Source organism: Pelodiscus sinensis, chromosome 4, assembly GCF_049634645.1.
Source record: "Pelodiscus sinensis isolate JC-2024 chromosome 4, ASM4963464v1, whole genome shotgun sequence".
Taxonomy (NCBI): domain Eukaryota; kingdom Metazoa; phylum Chordata; order Testudines; family Trionychidae; genus Pelodiscus; species Pelodiscus sinensis.
The window spans coordinates 79,014,057-79,030,431 of NC_134714.1; the positions used below are offsets into that span (position 1 = coordinate 79,014,057).

At 41.8% G+C, this 16,375-nt stretch overlaps 1 protein-coding gene across 2 annotated transcripts in view; it reads right to left on the reverse strand.

Annotated features, from left to right (window-relative positions):
• The window catches only part of LRRC4C (leucine rich repeat containing 4C), a 773,256-nt gene that overhangs the window by 165,354 nt on the left and 591,527 nt on the right, over positions 1–16,375 (reverse strand). For both annotated transcript variants that reach the window (XM_075927512.1, XM_075927513.1), the window contains one exon: positions 5,687–5,773. The gene's annotated coding sequence lies outside the window, so the exon portion shown is untranslated. The remainder of the gene's footprint in view (positions 1–5,686; positions 5,774–16,375) is intronic.

Below are 16,375 nucleotides of genomic sequence, written 5' to 3' on the forward strand. Positions count from 1 at the left end.
CTGTAGGTTCTTTCTCTTCTGTGTTCAACATCCTTGTTCAGAAAGTTCTTTTTTTTTTAAATAACTTTTGCTCCAACTTTACTGCTTCTATTATCATGTTGGACAAAAGATAAGCTATTTTCATGCCTGTGTCTTAAATGAAAAAAAAACAAGGTGATCCAAAAGCTTCAGAGGGGTAGCCATATTAGTCTGGAAAAACTTAAACAACAAATAGTTTAGCAGCACCTTAGAGACTAACAAAATGTGTAAATGGTATGGTGAGCTTTTGTGAGCACAATCCACTTCTTCATATGAATGGAGATATTAAAGGTCCAGTTTCCAAATAAATATCTTTACTCACTTCAAGTAGTTAGACATAAAAAGGTTAGGCGCTCCTCTTAAGAGCAGGGCAAAGTATTATGTATGAAGTTGGACAGGCATTAGGTACAAAGTACACAAGTGACATCTTGCAGTGGCAGTCATAGCAAACAACTAGAATTGTACATGCACACACAACCAGAAGAAAAAATAAGAACAAAGGTTTTTCTATTTCAGTCTGAATTTTTGAAAAATGTCAAGGTGTTTGTGTTTTTGTTTTTTGTTTTTGGCAACTTTCTTATAACACGTAATTTTTCGACAATTTTCTGACAAAAACTGATAAATTTGCTCTCATAAATGACCCTATTTTCCACAAAAATCAACAGAAGTTCTGATTCACAAAATGGGTTGGCACTAAATGTCAAATGTTTTCATTCTAAATTTCCTACTTCAAAGTTTTGTCACTTTCACAGCCTCAGGTCTTGAACCTACAGTATGAGTCACACAAAAGTAGATTCCTTCACTGAGACAGAGCTCCACTGATTTCATTTTCACTGGTGTCAGGGAGGAGTAATTTCTTTGAATTCAATGGAGATTTATGTAGGTGTACATGGGACCCTATTTTGGCCCTTAATATTATGTTAATGGATCATCTTATGAGTATCTGCTTTTCTAAAAGTCAGTAGAGTGAAAAAAAGGAAGAACATCTTTTAAATTACATTCAGAAGTTTGCACACCCTAAGAGAAATGGACATGGACATGAACAATAGAGTACTTTGGGAATGATCTCTTATTTAAAGAGTGACAATGTTTTTAAAGTAGCAAGAATGACATATTGACATAGACATGGATTTTTCAGACATCTTAATTTATATTCCTAAGAATGTATTCTCTCTGGAAAACACAATTCTTATTTATTTCGGAATAGAACCTTAACTGAATATGCCTAAAAATACTCATAAGAAGACAATTAAGCAGCCATGTTGTTCTGCAGTGCCAAGCAGGAAATACACATGTGGGTCTAATTCTGCTGTCTTGTCTCTTGCTTAACAGAGAATTCTGAGGCAAGGATGCAGGAACATAAGCTGGTTCCATTGTCCCCATTACCCAGAAAGATTGTGCTTTGCAGGCAGCAGTACAAGCCCTCAAAGAAAGGTAAAAAGTGAGGAAACAGGAGTGTGAAGAACTTGACAGAGATAGAGAGGATCCCTGCCAAGAGGAAAAATGGTCATGGTATAAGTATATAATAACTGTGCCTTACACATCTGCTCTAGGTGAAGTTTCCTACATTCTTTTCAAGTACTCACTGCTGAAAGTTGTTACACTTCACAGTAGTTTAGAGATACTTTTATTTTAAGCCTCAATATTCAGGTGCTATAACTTTCAAAATGAATTAACCTCTGAATTGAGATTTCATCAATATGTTCTAAGCCCAATAGGCGATCACAGTTTTTGGAGGTCAGACAAAATTGTATTTGGCTTTTTTGAGATTTCTCAACATAAAATAAGTAGTATTTTCCAATAGTTAAGACATTTTTTTTCAGAGGCTTTTCCCCCTCTCTACAGAAATAAGGGTCCTCTTTAAAAATGGAATACTTAGCATATACTTCAACCTCAACAAGCAAAAGTGCCTTTGGCAAATGAAACAATACTTTGTGTAGACACGTCCAAGTTTTAAGATTTTAAATTGTGGTTTTATGCTTGGAAATATTAGATTTTTAATTATAAATGTTGATAAATATCTATTTCATCGTACACGCTAGGGATGTGAAAGTTATGTGGTTAACCGATGAGCCTGGGTTCATTGGTTAATCTTTACCATTACATGCAAGCTGTATCAGAGACAGTAGAGAGAAGAGGGCAGGCAGGAGTTGATACACATGGGGAATCAGCTTAAAAGATAGCTCCCTGCATGCATCGGCTCCTGGGGAGCTGCCTGCCTCCCGAAACTGCTGAAATTTTCAGTGGTCACACAATTACTTAATTTAACACAATTTAACATCCCTAGTATACACATAAATTGATGAAAAATATTTCTATCAATTATAATGATTAGAGTCAAAATCCAGTGATTTAGACTTTTGAAGTAGGCTTTCTTTACAAATGGACTAGCAAATTAAGTGCAAAACTAGTGTATGATTTATTGATTTAAGGATAAGTACTTTGTATATTTTGACATGTGATGTTGACAATTTGTTCGTTAACATTTTTTATTTCAACATCGCCTGTCATGAAATAACTGTTTGACTTCCCCATAATTTCCTACAACTGTGAAAAATTAAATAAATACATATAAAATGCTCAAACTCCATAACTGTAGAAAACTGTGAAAATTTACTTTCATTTTTAAAGCTAAATATCAATATTATCTGTCAATACAAAAATAATCAAATTCAGTCAGACCTAAGTATAATGTACGTGGACAGTACACTGTTGTCTAACAGCACCATTCTGGAGGCAGCATCAATAAATGAATTGGACACTAGGATGGATTTTTCACACTACTAAGGCTAAGTCTATGTTGAAGCCTTTTGTCGGCAGAGACAATGTAAATGAAGTGCTCATTAGGATTTGTCGCACTGTCATTTGCATATTCTCTGCCGATGCTTTTTGTAGAAGCGGTTTTTGTGCAAAAAGAAGCAGTGCAGATGGGGCTGTTTTGTGCAGAAAAAACCGTTTACTCAAGATCCTGTATACCTCCTTTTTTGAAGCAAAAGGGATCTTGCTCAAAAGGGATCTTACTCAAGATCCTGTATACCTCCTTTTTTGAAGCACAAGGGATCTTGCGCAAAAGGGCGGGGGCTGAGGGGGGGGGGGGAATTGCACAAAATGGCCCCGTCTATACTGCTTGGTTTTGCACAAAACCCTCTTTCGCAAAAAGCATCGGCAGAGAATATGCAAGTGACAGCACGACAAATTCTAATGAGCGCTTCATTTGCATTATCTCTGCCGACAAAAGGCTGCAGTGTAGATGTAGCCTCAAGACACAGTGATGCTAGTTCCTAGGGCATGCCAGCTTTTGATTTTGTTAAACACTTTGAGATCTATGTATGCTATATACCATGCTGTACTTTAGCAGTTCATTGTCTGAGTGGTCACTCATTGAAAACTGAGTGCTGGTCTTATTTGGCCCTATTGTATTAACAATGAAGAAAGACATGAGGCTCTGAATATAGTTAACAGAACAGTCTTAATCTTAATTGCTCTGGGTTTTCCCACATTGGCCTATATTGTAGTTTATTCCAGTGGTGCTCAACGTTTTTTTCATTCATAACCTCCAGAGCCAGGAAAAGAAAATACTGGCTGGCTTGGATATGACCTCCCAGGAAGAGAGCTGCGACTGCATGGGTTGCACACTGCTGGCTTATTCTTTCACTTTTCTGTTTTTCCACTCCCATAACAATTGTTTACAATGAGTTGTTATTCCAGATCAGAACAATGAGAGGAGTCAGTAACAGATACTTCAGAAGAAGGTACAGGAAATCTCATAATATGTAGTTTACTCCTTTTTTATAGCTATGTAAGTGAAAGAAAAGTTAGGCCTCGTATTTACAATGCCTGATCATCCATGACAGTCAAAAAGATAAAAAAACCAGCTATTCTTCAGGAAGAGAAACACAGCCCATTTCCACAATGGGTTATTTTATTTTCTCTCTCTTCTTTTCTTCAAATATAGGCAGCATTGTTTTCTAGTGTTCAGAAATCAAATTAGCTTTAGCGTTGACATATATTCCTGAAACTACAATGTATTTAAAACATTTGGGTTTCACAGAGGTTAAAAGAAGGTTCTGGAATCATGCTACTAGCTTTGTTTTAGATAGACATATTAAGATTAGAATATAGATTATGTGTAATAAAACACACAGAGTATTCTGTAGAGAAAATATTTGAACATACACTCTGGAGAGAGCAAGGAGAATATATTCAATATAGGTGTATATGTATGTCCCATGTAGTGGCACTGATATCATCTGGAAATAAATGAGTCATGTATAGTCTTAGCTAATTGCCATGCGGCTTTTAGTTCATGCCATAAAGCAGGTGTTGCAAATTCCCAGGCGGTGGGCCATTTACAGTTGGAGCATATTTGCCATCTGGCATGGGAGATGTGGCAGCCTGGAGCATGTTTGAACCTGTACTCCAAGCCTCACTCTTCCCATAATTGCCCCACCCTTTCCTATGGCACTCCATTCCCTGAGGGACTTGGCCTCAGGGATTACCGGGAGGGCCTGGAGCAGGGTGGCAGCAGCAGCTGGACCTGCTACATTCTTCACAGCAGCAGGAGCCATGGGGAAGCAGAGCATGCTTGGTGGGCTCACTCATACTACTTCATTTGGGGGATGGGTGGCATGGGGTGGGAGAGGGTAAGGCAGTGGCAGGAACAGGTGAGGCTTGAATGATGGGTGTGGAAATGCTCTCCTGGGCCACCAGGTCTCCCGGGCTGGATTACAAAGATGCTCTTACCTGTAGGTGGCCCACTTGCCAGAAGTTTGAGGGCCTAGCTTCAGAGGTTCAGTTTGATCCTGCCCTGCGAAGCCTAGGATCTGTTGCTGTTACAAATGCATGAACCTCTATTGCATGAGCTAAAAGCCACTGGCAGTCTCATTAATCTCTAACTGATTTTAGTACCATTGCATGGGACAGACACCACACTTAGGAGGTGTGTGGGTTACATATTGATACTGCTAAGACAAGGTTCTTTAAAAAGACATAATAGGAACTAGCTGTTGTGAACTGTTGTCCTTCTACAATGTATGTCCATAGATAATAGGATCGGAAACCTCTTCAGTCCAGGTTTGTGAAAGTGATAAGAATACATAAGGCTTTAATGTATTATGTCATTATTTTAATACTCTTTTTTTTTCTTCCCTTAGGGTATGTCTACACTATCCCGCTAGTTCGAACTAGCAGGGGTAATGTAGTCATCCGCAATTGCAAATGAAGCCCGGGATTTGAATTTCCCGGGCTTCATTTGCATAAAGCCGTCCGGCGCCATTTTTAAATGCCGGCTAGTTCGAACCCCGTGCCGCGCGGCTACACGCGGCATGGAGTAGCTAGTTCGGATTAGGCTTCCTAATCCGAACTAGCTGTACTCCTCATTCCACGAGGAGTACAGCTAGTTCGGATTAGAAGCCTAATCCGAACTAGCTTCTCCATGCCGCGTGTAGCCGCGCGGCACGGGGTTCGAACTACCCGGCATTTAAAAATGGCGCTGGACGGCTTTATGCAAATGAAGCCCGGGAAATTCAAATCCCGGGCTTCATTTGCAATTGCGGATGACTACATTACCCCTGCTAGTTCGAACTAGCGGGGTAGTGTAGACATACCTTTACTGTCTCCACCATTTCCTTTCCCATTGTGATTGGTGCAACATGACACATTTTCCTACCTTAACAAATCAGATCTGATCTTCAAGATCTAGAGAAGGGCTGCCTTGTAAGGGGATGATTTCTGGTAATGAAGAGGGCATCCACAACTGCAAAGAAAGAAACACAAATATTACAAGCTTGCACATGTTGGTTACACAAAAATGCAGGAAAGCGTAGTCTGAGATGTGAGAATGTCTGAGCTTGGTTCATATAAGTAGGAATCTGAGCATCTCTCACTCCATGAAGGAACTGTTTTTTTCTGTACATCATAAAAAGTGGAATTGCGTTTCTTTGCTATTATATATGGTTTCCACTTCATTGGTTCAGTAGTGTGCAATTTATTTTACAATGCTGATAAACTTCAGAGCTGTGTAGTAGATTAGAATGAACTGACAATACCATATACTATAGCACTTACAGTCTTTTGACAATGGGAAGGAATGCTACTGCTTCTCAGGAAACTAAACATGTTGGCTCAAATTTTCAGAAGTGCTAGAGATTTTGGGTGTCTCCAATTAGAAGCTCATCACTTTCTGAAAATCAGGCCTAATTAAAGTGCTCCAAGCTGACACCCAAAACCAAGCAGGTTACATTAGACATAACACTGGGCTGTAATGTTCATGTCTGATTCCAGATCAGAATTTTCCCCAATTTCAGGTGAATATGAATCCAATCTTCTTTTTGACTCATTGTAGAGCTCAGATCTATTCTGAGCTTTTCCCAAAACTAGGATGTATAGCTGGTTGAAAAAATTTATCAGAATATCTTTTAATTGGAAGATGCTATTTCATCAAAATCACTCTATCATTTTAGAGGAATGTGTGAATTTTAATTAATCTTTATTTTGGGGGAAAAAAGAGAAGAAAACATTTGGATAAGATTCCATTTCAACAACATAAAACCAAATGTTTTGATTTAAATTTTGAAATGGGGCTTTCTCTTTCCAATTTGGAATGAAAACAAATTTAGAAATTTGCAATATCTCTGGTGAAATAGAAATTCTAGTTCCTGCACAGCTTTAGATCCAAGTTCTTTCTTTACTGTTTGTTTGTTTATTTGTTGTGTGAGCCAATCTCCAGAATGCTTACCTTTGCATTTTTGTATAACCTTTATTTACAAGATCTCACAGGAGTAACACAATTGCATGAGATCAGTTTTATATAAGAACATTCCAAACATCTGGTATTTTTTAAAAAAACCAAGTCCATCACTTAGCTTTTGACTTGTGATAATCACTCAACATTGATCTTTACAATGAAAAATTTGATTAATAAGGATAAGACTAGAGCCACAGTAGTTGTGGGCCAGTCCTTGAACTTATTACTGAGATTATCTCTTCCCATCTCTAGACTTATATAGATCCTGAAAACATTTATGCACCTTATTTTATGTAAGAGGTGGCCCTTTGGAAGATCAGGGTTATAGTGAGCAACATTTAAAATTGGGTTTCTTTTTAGGTTCAAAATTTTCTTTCAAATCTGACATATCGCAACTAAGAAACTCACTTATTTCCTCTGTTAACTCTTTTACCTCTCCAAGAGCTTATCTATACTACAGAGAAGACTGAAGCTGCTGCAATAGATCTTTTGGGTTTTGAATTTAGCAGATCTAATGAAGACACACTAATTGGACCTGAAAGGGCACTTCCATCAGTGTTGATAGTCCTGCTTCTATGAGCACTAAGGGTACGTCTACACTACAGCGCTAGTTCGAACTACCTTAGTTCGAATTAGTTATTTCGAACTAAGCTAGTTCGAACTAACGCATCTAGAACTAAAAACTAGTTCGAACTAGCGTTTTGCTAGTTCGAACTAGTAAGTCCACATTGAGTGGACTCTGAACAGGGCTTAAGGATGGCCGGAAGCAGTGCCGGCAGGGCATAAAAGGAGGACTTAGAGCATGGAGATGCTGTCTCAGGCTAGCCGAGGGCTGCGCTTAAAGGGTCCCGACCCCCACCCCGGACACACAGTTCTAAGGGGTGCCCCGCTTGCAAAGAAGTTCTGGCTTGGAGTGCCCTGAGTGCCCACACTGGGCACATCACACCACTCGGCCATCAGCCCGGCTGCACTTGCCGCAGGCTGCCATCTGGGGAGAGGGAGTAATTGGGGGGCTGCAGGAGAGCTTCCACCCCCAGAAGCCCGCAGAGCCAGCCCAGTCCTCCCCATCGGGGGCTCGTACCCCATTCCTCCCTCACCTCCTTCCACTTGCCCTTCCCTAGCCCCCCTTCTTCTTGATGTACAAAATAAAGATAACGTTTCTTCCAACATTGACTCTGTCTTTATTGAAAAAAACTGGGGGAGACTGGGAAAAGGAGGTGGGAGAGGGGAAGAGAAAGGCTGGGAGAGGGGAGGGCAACTAACATGATCAGGGGTTGGGAACAGGTCCCAGATGAAGAGAGGCTACAGAGACTGGGACTGTTCAGCTTAGAAAAGAGGAGACGGAGGGGGGACAGGATAGAGGTCTGTAAAAACAGGGGTTGGGTGGAGAGGGTGCATTCAGAAAAGTTCTTCCTGAGTTCCCATAAAGAAGGACTAGAGGACACCAAAGGAAAGGAATGGGTAGCAGGCTTGAAACTAGTAAGAGAAAGTTGTTCTTGACAAAGCAAATAGTTAACCTGTGGAACTCCTTGCTGCAGGAGGCTGTGAAGGCTACAACTAGAACAGAGTTTAAAGGGAAGTGAGATCAAGTCATGGAGGTTGGGTCCATGGAGTCCTATTAGCCAGAGGGTAGGAGTGGTGTCCCTGCCCAAAGTTTGTGGAAGGCTGGAGAGGGATGGCACGAGACAAATGGCTTGGTCATTGTCTTCGGTCCATCCCCTCCAGGGTCCCTAGGGTTGGCCGCTGTGGGCAGACAGGCTACTGGGCTAGATGGACCTTTGGTCTGACCCAGGACGGCCATTGTAAGCTCAGGGCTCAGTGTCGGGGGTCTCAGTGGACCCCCTTGATTTTCATGCACACCTGGTCCTGGGTGGCCAGGCTGGCAGCTCTCCTGCCCTAGACGGCCACTTTCCTGTGTCTAGTGCGGAGATCGTGGACAAGGTCCACGATGTCCGCACTAGCCCAGGAAGGTGCCCGCCTCTTGCGGTCCAGGGCAAGCTCCCGGGAGCCGCCAGCCTGGTCCCGGCAAGAGGGGGTGGGCTGGGGGGCATCGGGTGGGTGGCTCTGTGCCGTGCCAGGTGCAGGGTCTGCTAGCTGGGTGCTGGCAGGCTTGCACCTGGCACGGGCACCGTAGCCAGCCCGTGCCCCTTTAAGGGGTCCGGGGCCGGGAGGGGGGCATAGAGTTTCCCTGGTGTTGGCCAGAGTGGCCACCAGGGAAACCTGGGGAGGGCTAGCCTCCCACTAGTTCGAACTAAAGGGCTACACAGCCCTTAGTTCGAACTAGCTAGTTCGAACTAGGCGTTAGTCCTCGTAAAATGAGGTTTACCTAGTTCGAACTAAGCGCTCCGCTAGTTCGATTCAAATTCGAACTAGCGGAGCGCTAGTGTAGCGCATAGGAAAGTTAGTTCGAACTAACGTCCGTTAGTTCGAACTAACTTTCTAGTGTAGACATACCCTAAGGGAAGTCGAAGGGAGAGTGTGCTCCCATCAACATCCTGCTTTGTGGACAGTACCAAAATGCAGTTTCAGATACTTCAACTCCAGCTACACAATTAATGTGGCTGGAGTTGCATATCTTAATTCAAACTTATCCCCTAGTGTAGACCTAGCCTAAATGAAGCCTTTATATCATATTTATAAAGGTACTAGATGATTTACCTGGAGTTGCTTGGGTACTTAACTCAATTAATTTTTTTCTTCATTTAAATTATTGCTCTGGGGTGGGGCTGGGGTTGAGGGGTTCAGTATGCAGGCTGCCCTGGGGAAAGAGGACAACCCCAACCCTCTCTCACTGCAGCAGCTTGGGGTCAGATGAGAAGCACCTTCCTATAGCTGTGGCAGCTCCAGTGGTCACAGACGGGGAAGGGGTGCATGTGCCCCAGTTGGAGCATGTTCAGGTTCATCTGCCCCCATACTCCCCAGCCAGTGTGAAGAATGCAGCAAGGCATGCACTTTCCCCTGGCTCTATGAGGAAGGGGATCAGCTAACAATATTCCCATACAAATCAAGTGGAGGGAGCATCAGCCCTTCTGTGCTCCCTAAAGAGCACTTGAGGGGTGGTGGTGGTTCAGGGCAGTCTTGGATGGGCAGGGGTGAGAGTGCTCCCTGACAGCCCCTTTTACCTGTCTGGTAATTCAGTCTCTTTTCTGTATGGCTTTATGATAATCATCACAATTCTAGGTATATCCCACATTCCTGACCCAAACAAACCATTACCTTGCTTTAAGTTATGATAAGAGGAAGCTGTATAGCAAATTTGGAGTTCCTAGCTCTTACTGTTTAGGAGGAATTCTTGAACAAATAGACAGATGGACAGAAAGACAGACAAACTCCTATATAGAGTAGATTTAGGTGGCTACATGCACAGATTTGCAGGTTTACGAAAGTGTCTAATTGAGTTAGGTACTTAATTCCCTTTAATGTCTATGCATCCTGGATACTCTGTGAAACAAGAATGCTTTTGGTTTGTTTGCTAATATAGCCTATCCTGCGGTTTCTGAATGATAATCAGTAACTTTCAAGTCATCTTAATTATATGAGGACAATGGTGAGTCTTTCCTCCCCCCTGCCCCAGCCTTTCTTGTCATTTGAAGGTGTTCATCTTATTTCCTTCTAGCAGAATATAATTAGCACATTATAAGTATGCAGAATGATGAGGTGGGATACTGTGCACAAGGGATTAAAATGCAGTAGTTCTACTTTCTGGTCAGCAAAAGAACTTGGTATGGGAAGAGTGTGCAGAGGTATTTTGCCTTTGGCAGCAAACAAAAAGATTCAATGTACTTGGAAGTATATGCAGCTATTTGTGGATGCAAGGAACATACGATTTTAAGCACTCTCCCGCTCTTAAAAAAATCCTCAACACCTGTTTCATTATGCATCCCAAGTGCAATGAACCAACAACCACTCTGTTTGTTCTGGATTGTGCTCACCCTTACCATGGGAGTGCTGATTAAAAAAAACCTGCTGAGCACCCTCCACTTCCACTGTTATAAGAAAATTACTCTTACTAATGGGATGAGGCCTGTGGATTGTAGGTGATATGCAAAGGGATTCCTTGCTTTGGTTGAATGTAAATATATGTTGGCTCTTTGTCTCGCACCAGTGTGGGAGTAGAGGAGTTTGTTAGGCTAAGAAGTAGGAGTGAGAGTGAAGGTCTGATGAGATGCAGCTATGACACATTATTATTCATTGTGTGAAGTGTTAGTCAGAGGAACTGTCATAAAGCACAGTGCAGAGCACACAAACAATGAGAAGCCTTAAGAGTGAAGTCAGCTCCCTGGATTGGAAATGCTTCTGTCACCCTCCAGACTCTGGATCTACTGCTGTGTTTGTGTAATGCATCTGACAATGTAAGTAAAGATACTAGCAGCCAATGAAATAAAGTAATTAATTCGGAATCAAGATTGGTCTGCGAAGGCTTCATGAATTGAAAAGAGCCATCATTTAATAAGTTTAAAATTCACTGACTGCTATTCTACCCTATCTGGAATTCTTAGATTAAAGAACCTGAACAACTAGCAGTTTAAGAGAGTGAGGAGGACAGTTAGTGGAGGAATCAACCCAAAAGTGGTGACTGAGTGAGGAGATTTATTTTTCTCATGGAGGTCTCATCTCATTAATGACAAGAGTACAGTAAAGACATTTAAATCTCCAGGATAAATATATAGGGTTAAGGTGAGAAAAGAAAGCCAACCATCAAAGTGAGATTAACAGAAAAGAGGTAAAGCCAGTTGGTGGAAGAGGGAAGGTGAGGACTAAAATCAAGTGTGTGTGTGTGTGGGGGGGGGGGGGGGGGGAGGGTTTGAAATCAGTCAGAGAAGAAGAGGAGAAATCCCAAGCCACCACTGAGGCCACAGGATCAGGAAGAGAGAGTAGATGTTACTGAGGCCTGGTCTACACTAGGACCTTAGTCTGAAATTACATCCCCCCATGTCAATTTTCTAAGTGATGCTTCCACACTACAAAGCCTGTTATTTGGGAGTAAGGGGCCATGGAATTCAAACTCTGTAGTCCTGCTTTTCACTAGGAGTAACGCTATTCTTGAACTTGTAAGTCAGAAATAACATTAGTGTAGATGCTCCAATGCTGCTAATTCAAACTAATTGGCCTCTGGGACACCTTCCACATCTCTTCAGAGTGCTTCCTAGGGCTCTGAGTCTGACGTAGGCCCCATTAATGTGAATGTGCTACCTCAGACTACATTTGATTCTTCCCTGTAGTGAAAGTCACTTCTTTGAATTTGTAAAATCAGGTGCCCAGAAGTCAAACTTAATAAATGCAAGATAATCTCTTAGTGTAGACATGGCCTAAATGAGAAGTCCAATTAGGAGAACCGGGTATCCTTATGGAGAAGAAAGTCAGAGATACAGAGGTCATTGCTCAGGCGGCATTTCAAAATGCTGGAACAAGAATTCCCAGGTTTTGTTGTGCAAGTTTCATTTTTAAAATTGTTCAATAATGAATGCTACATTTCAAGCTCTAAGTTCACAATTAATTAACGATGTAGAAGTGCAGCCTGAAATGTTTAAAACTATATGTTCACAGTTCCTTGCCAACTTGGAATGGATTCTCAAAACAATTGCTACTGCACAAAGGGTTTTAATATCTCTACTTTAAAAATACTCAATTTGAGTACACAAAGTCCCCAAATTACGAACGGGTTATGTTCCAAAAGTTTTTTTGTAAGTTGGTTGTTTGGAATTTGGAATGCAATTTTCCATAGAAATAATGTTATAAATGGTTGTTAGTTTCCCAGGATAATCCACAAATGTAACTGGAATACTGTATATTTATACTGAAAAATTGTAGAAATACTGTATGTGTTCTTAGTTGACCCTGAACTCTGGATCTTAAAGAAAGGCAGGCTTAAGTAGAGGAGGATGAGGAGGTAGGTGGAGATTCTGAAGAGGACTTCTGGGCAATTCTCCCCACAGGTGCTGTGCCAGCTTTAGCAATCCTCAAAACCCCCAGCCATTCTCCTGCCCATGTGGGCTGCACCCAGCCCCCACTCATCAGGAGGCAGAGAGTGGCACAAGCAAGGACCGGAGGACTCTAGAAGAGAAGGGAGCAGCCATGAAGTCATTAGCTGGAGAGAAGTGGCAGTTCCCCCCTCAAAGTGCCACTCCATTCCAGCTGCTGACTATGCAACTGTCTCCTGGTCCCTCCAACCCATGCTCATATCACTCTTGCCTGCTCCCCAGAGGCTGCAGGTGAGCTTTTGTCTGTATGGATGGATGTTCACAAATCAGATGTTTGTAACTTGGGCAGTGCTTGTAATGGTGAAATTTCCTGGATTTAGAGTACTGGAGACTACAGGGCACTTCACCCAGAGAACAGGCAGAGCACATACAGTAGCTATCCAAACTTCCAACACACGCTTGCCCCCTCCTTTTCAAGAGTGATCAAAAGTGATGTGGAGACAGAGCTAAAAGAATCTTTCATAGTGGCCAATTCTATTAAATTAATTTAGTCTGGTTATGGCAGTTTTGAACCAGAGAACTCAAGCATTTGGTGTGAAAAATGAATAAAAGCTTGCACAAGTTTGAAATATATTTTCCAAGAATATTCTCTCCCATCAACCTCCTATCTGCTGTTTCCATTATAACTCATTTGCTAGAGTATTATAAAAAAAGAGAATGCAAAAGGACAAATTAATTTACTCCCACCCAAATTCTAGAGCAAAAAAATGTGGGATTTTTTTGAGGTGTTCATTTAATGTTCTTGAATGGCATTTTTCCTGAGTGTTCAGACTGTCAAAGTATTAAATTCATTTTGACAGAGGGTTGATAAAACTGAACATGTGAATACATTTTTGTCAGAATTTTGAATTTGACAAAAAGTAAGGAGAGTGATTTTCTCAAATATGTCATCACCCATTTTCTACTTGCTGTACTCATGTTATATATGCACAAACTCAAATAAAGAGAGGGCAGTTGCTTTGACTAGTATCTCTTTTTCAAAGTTTGCTATATAACCCAGAAGTTTAATTCCTGAACTTACAGAGGCAATGCCACTACTTTAACTACTAGGCCAAATGTTATTGCAATGAAATATTTGTTTTAGCTTCTAGACCATACAATGTCATAATTCAGGAACCTCAGAGACTGTTGCATTCACAGGGTTACCCTTGACATATTCACTTTATCTTTCCTTCTCTTCCTTCCCCATATATAGCTTCAGTTCATGACTTGGGAAATTGTATGTATTTCTAATCTTCTGATCTGAAGATAAGAAGGGGAAAAACCCAAGTCAGTGGGAAGATACGTTTCTAAATCACAATCAACAGGTCAGGGAGGCATTACTGTGAAGTCATTTCAACCGGCGCTCAGTGAAGCTTTTTTTCTTTCTAGCAGTTTATATTAATATTTTCTAATCACAGCTACATATCAGTCGCCCTAAACTGATTTTTTCCCAAAATACTATGGGTAACCAGCTACAATAGAAATTACATTACATCTCACTGTAATACTCCCATATAAGCTACAATGATAGAGGTGCAGAAAATTTCTTAGAGAAGTAATGACCGGCTCATGTGAGCTAATGACTCCCATGCATCTTTTATTGGCATTATAATATGAAAGCAGCTATAGGCTTTTAAGTCATACATATATACAACAAGATCCAGAAGTTGTATTCATATAGAACTTTTCATCAAAATATGTCCAAAATTGTTATGTAGAAATCTCTTCACCAACAACTGAACCATACCCTTCAGTGGTAGAGGTTTACCAGTGCTGCTTAACAGCCGGCAAGAAGTAGCATTTTTGTTTTTCCCAGGAACCTAAAACTGTTGTCTCTAGAGGTATTTGCTTGGACAATTTGGTAGGCAAAACATAATTACAAAATTATATTTTAGCTTGGTTACCAGGTGAATAACTGTTGAAAAATAAAAAAAAATGTTGTAGTATCTTTAATGACCCCCATGGATGGCTAAAACTTAGGGGCTATGTCTACACTGCCCCTGTATTGTGCACAAAATATGCAAATGAGACAAAGCATGGAATATCACTGCACCTCATTTGCATAATTAACAAGGCTCTGTTTTTGCACAAGAGGCTTTTGCACAGCCTCTACACAGCTCCTTTCTACACAGCTCCTTTTCGTGCAAAAACCCCCTCTTGTGCAAGAGCCGTTCTTCCTAAAAAAATGCAGAAGAACGGTTCTTGTGCAAGGGGGGGTTTGCGCAAAAACAGAGCCTCATTAATTATGCAAATGAGGTGTGGCGATATTCCATGCTTTGCTTCCTTTTCATATTTTTTGCACAATACAGGGGCAGTGCAGACCTAGCCAGAGTGTCCATCATATGGACAATTTTGACATTTGGAAAAAGAACAGCAACTTGAAATGTTAATATTTCATATTGAAATTTCATTTTGGAAAGCAAAAATATTATTTATTCACAATGAAACTGAGCAGCTATTTGCTTTAGATCATTCTGGGGGTCTTTCATGTTGTCCAATTCCCAGGGACTCCTCCACTCCTAAGGACCTCTCAGATGATCCAACTCCCCAGGAAGTTCCCCATCACAGAGCAGGGAATCTAGAAGCCCTGAGAACCTAATCCAGAATTAAGTCTCTCAGGAGTGCCAGGCTGATCCCCAATTCTGAAGCAGTTCACATGACATTGGCTGTAGACCCTGCGACGCTGGATTTCTCAGCCCACCCAATAAGCTGGCATGAAATCAGGCAGGTTTCCAAAGTAAACCAGAGTAGGCCAGATTTCACTGGAACCCTGTCTGTAATTTGGCAGAAATTAGTCACAAGAATGTTTCTAGGGAACATTCTGGGTTTGGCATATCAGCATTTTCTAAATGAAAGTCATTTGTCAGTTCATTCCCAGCCATCTCCACTCAGGAATCTAGCATTCTAAGCAGCACAATGAGTTCCCTTCACAACATGTTAGGGCACTGGATCCATGGTGACACAGAGCAAAGATATCTCTGGGGGAATTCTGGTCCACTACTTGCTTGCCAAATTCATTTTTTTCACAGATTTCTTTGCTTCCTCTCAGAAAAATGACTGAAAGGGAAGCAAAAGGATTTTGTAAGAGAAGTCATGTGCCCCTCCCCTGCAGCATGGGTGCATCATTTCAAGTACCTGCACCAGCTTGTAGAGAGTAAATCAGTGCAGTGGCTGGGTGGTGGGGCTTGGGAATCTACCTAGCCTGTGTGTCCTACCCTGCATAGGGCTCAACTGCTAGTCCCTCAGCAACTGAATGGGCTGTTCCCCCATCTGCCCAGATCCTGAGAATCTGAACTCCTCTATATTCAGACCCCCCCTGTTGAACCTCATCCCCTTCTCTAGAGACGCCTTCCATCCAGACCCCTCACCAAGTCCCATCACTCCACAGCCATAACCCCCTGCTGAGCCCTAGCTAACTCCATCTGGACCCAACTGAAGAGTCACATGACCCTTTCACCCAGAACCCCTCAATGAGTCTCTGTGTATCCCACTCCACCCCCGCAATCAGCCACCCATGCCCAGATTGTCTCTCACAGAACCTTTCCAATCCCACAAATTAAGCTTGGCTGAGCCTGCACACCCACACTTAGTGTACCTGGCACAGAGGGACAGGGCCCTGGGGCATTTCCACAGGTGGCCCAGTCCTTGC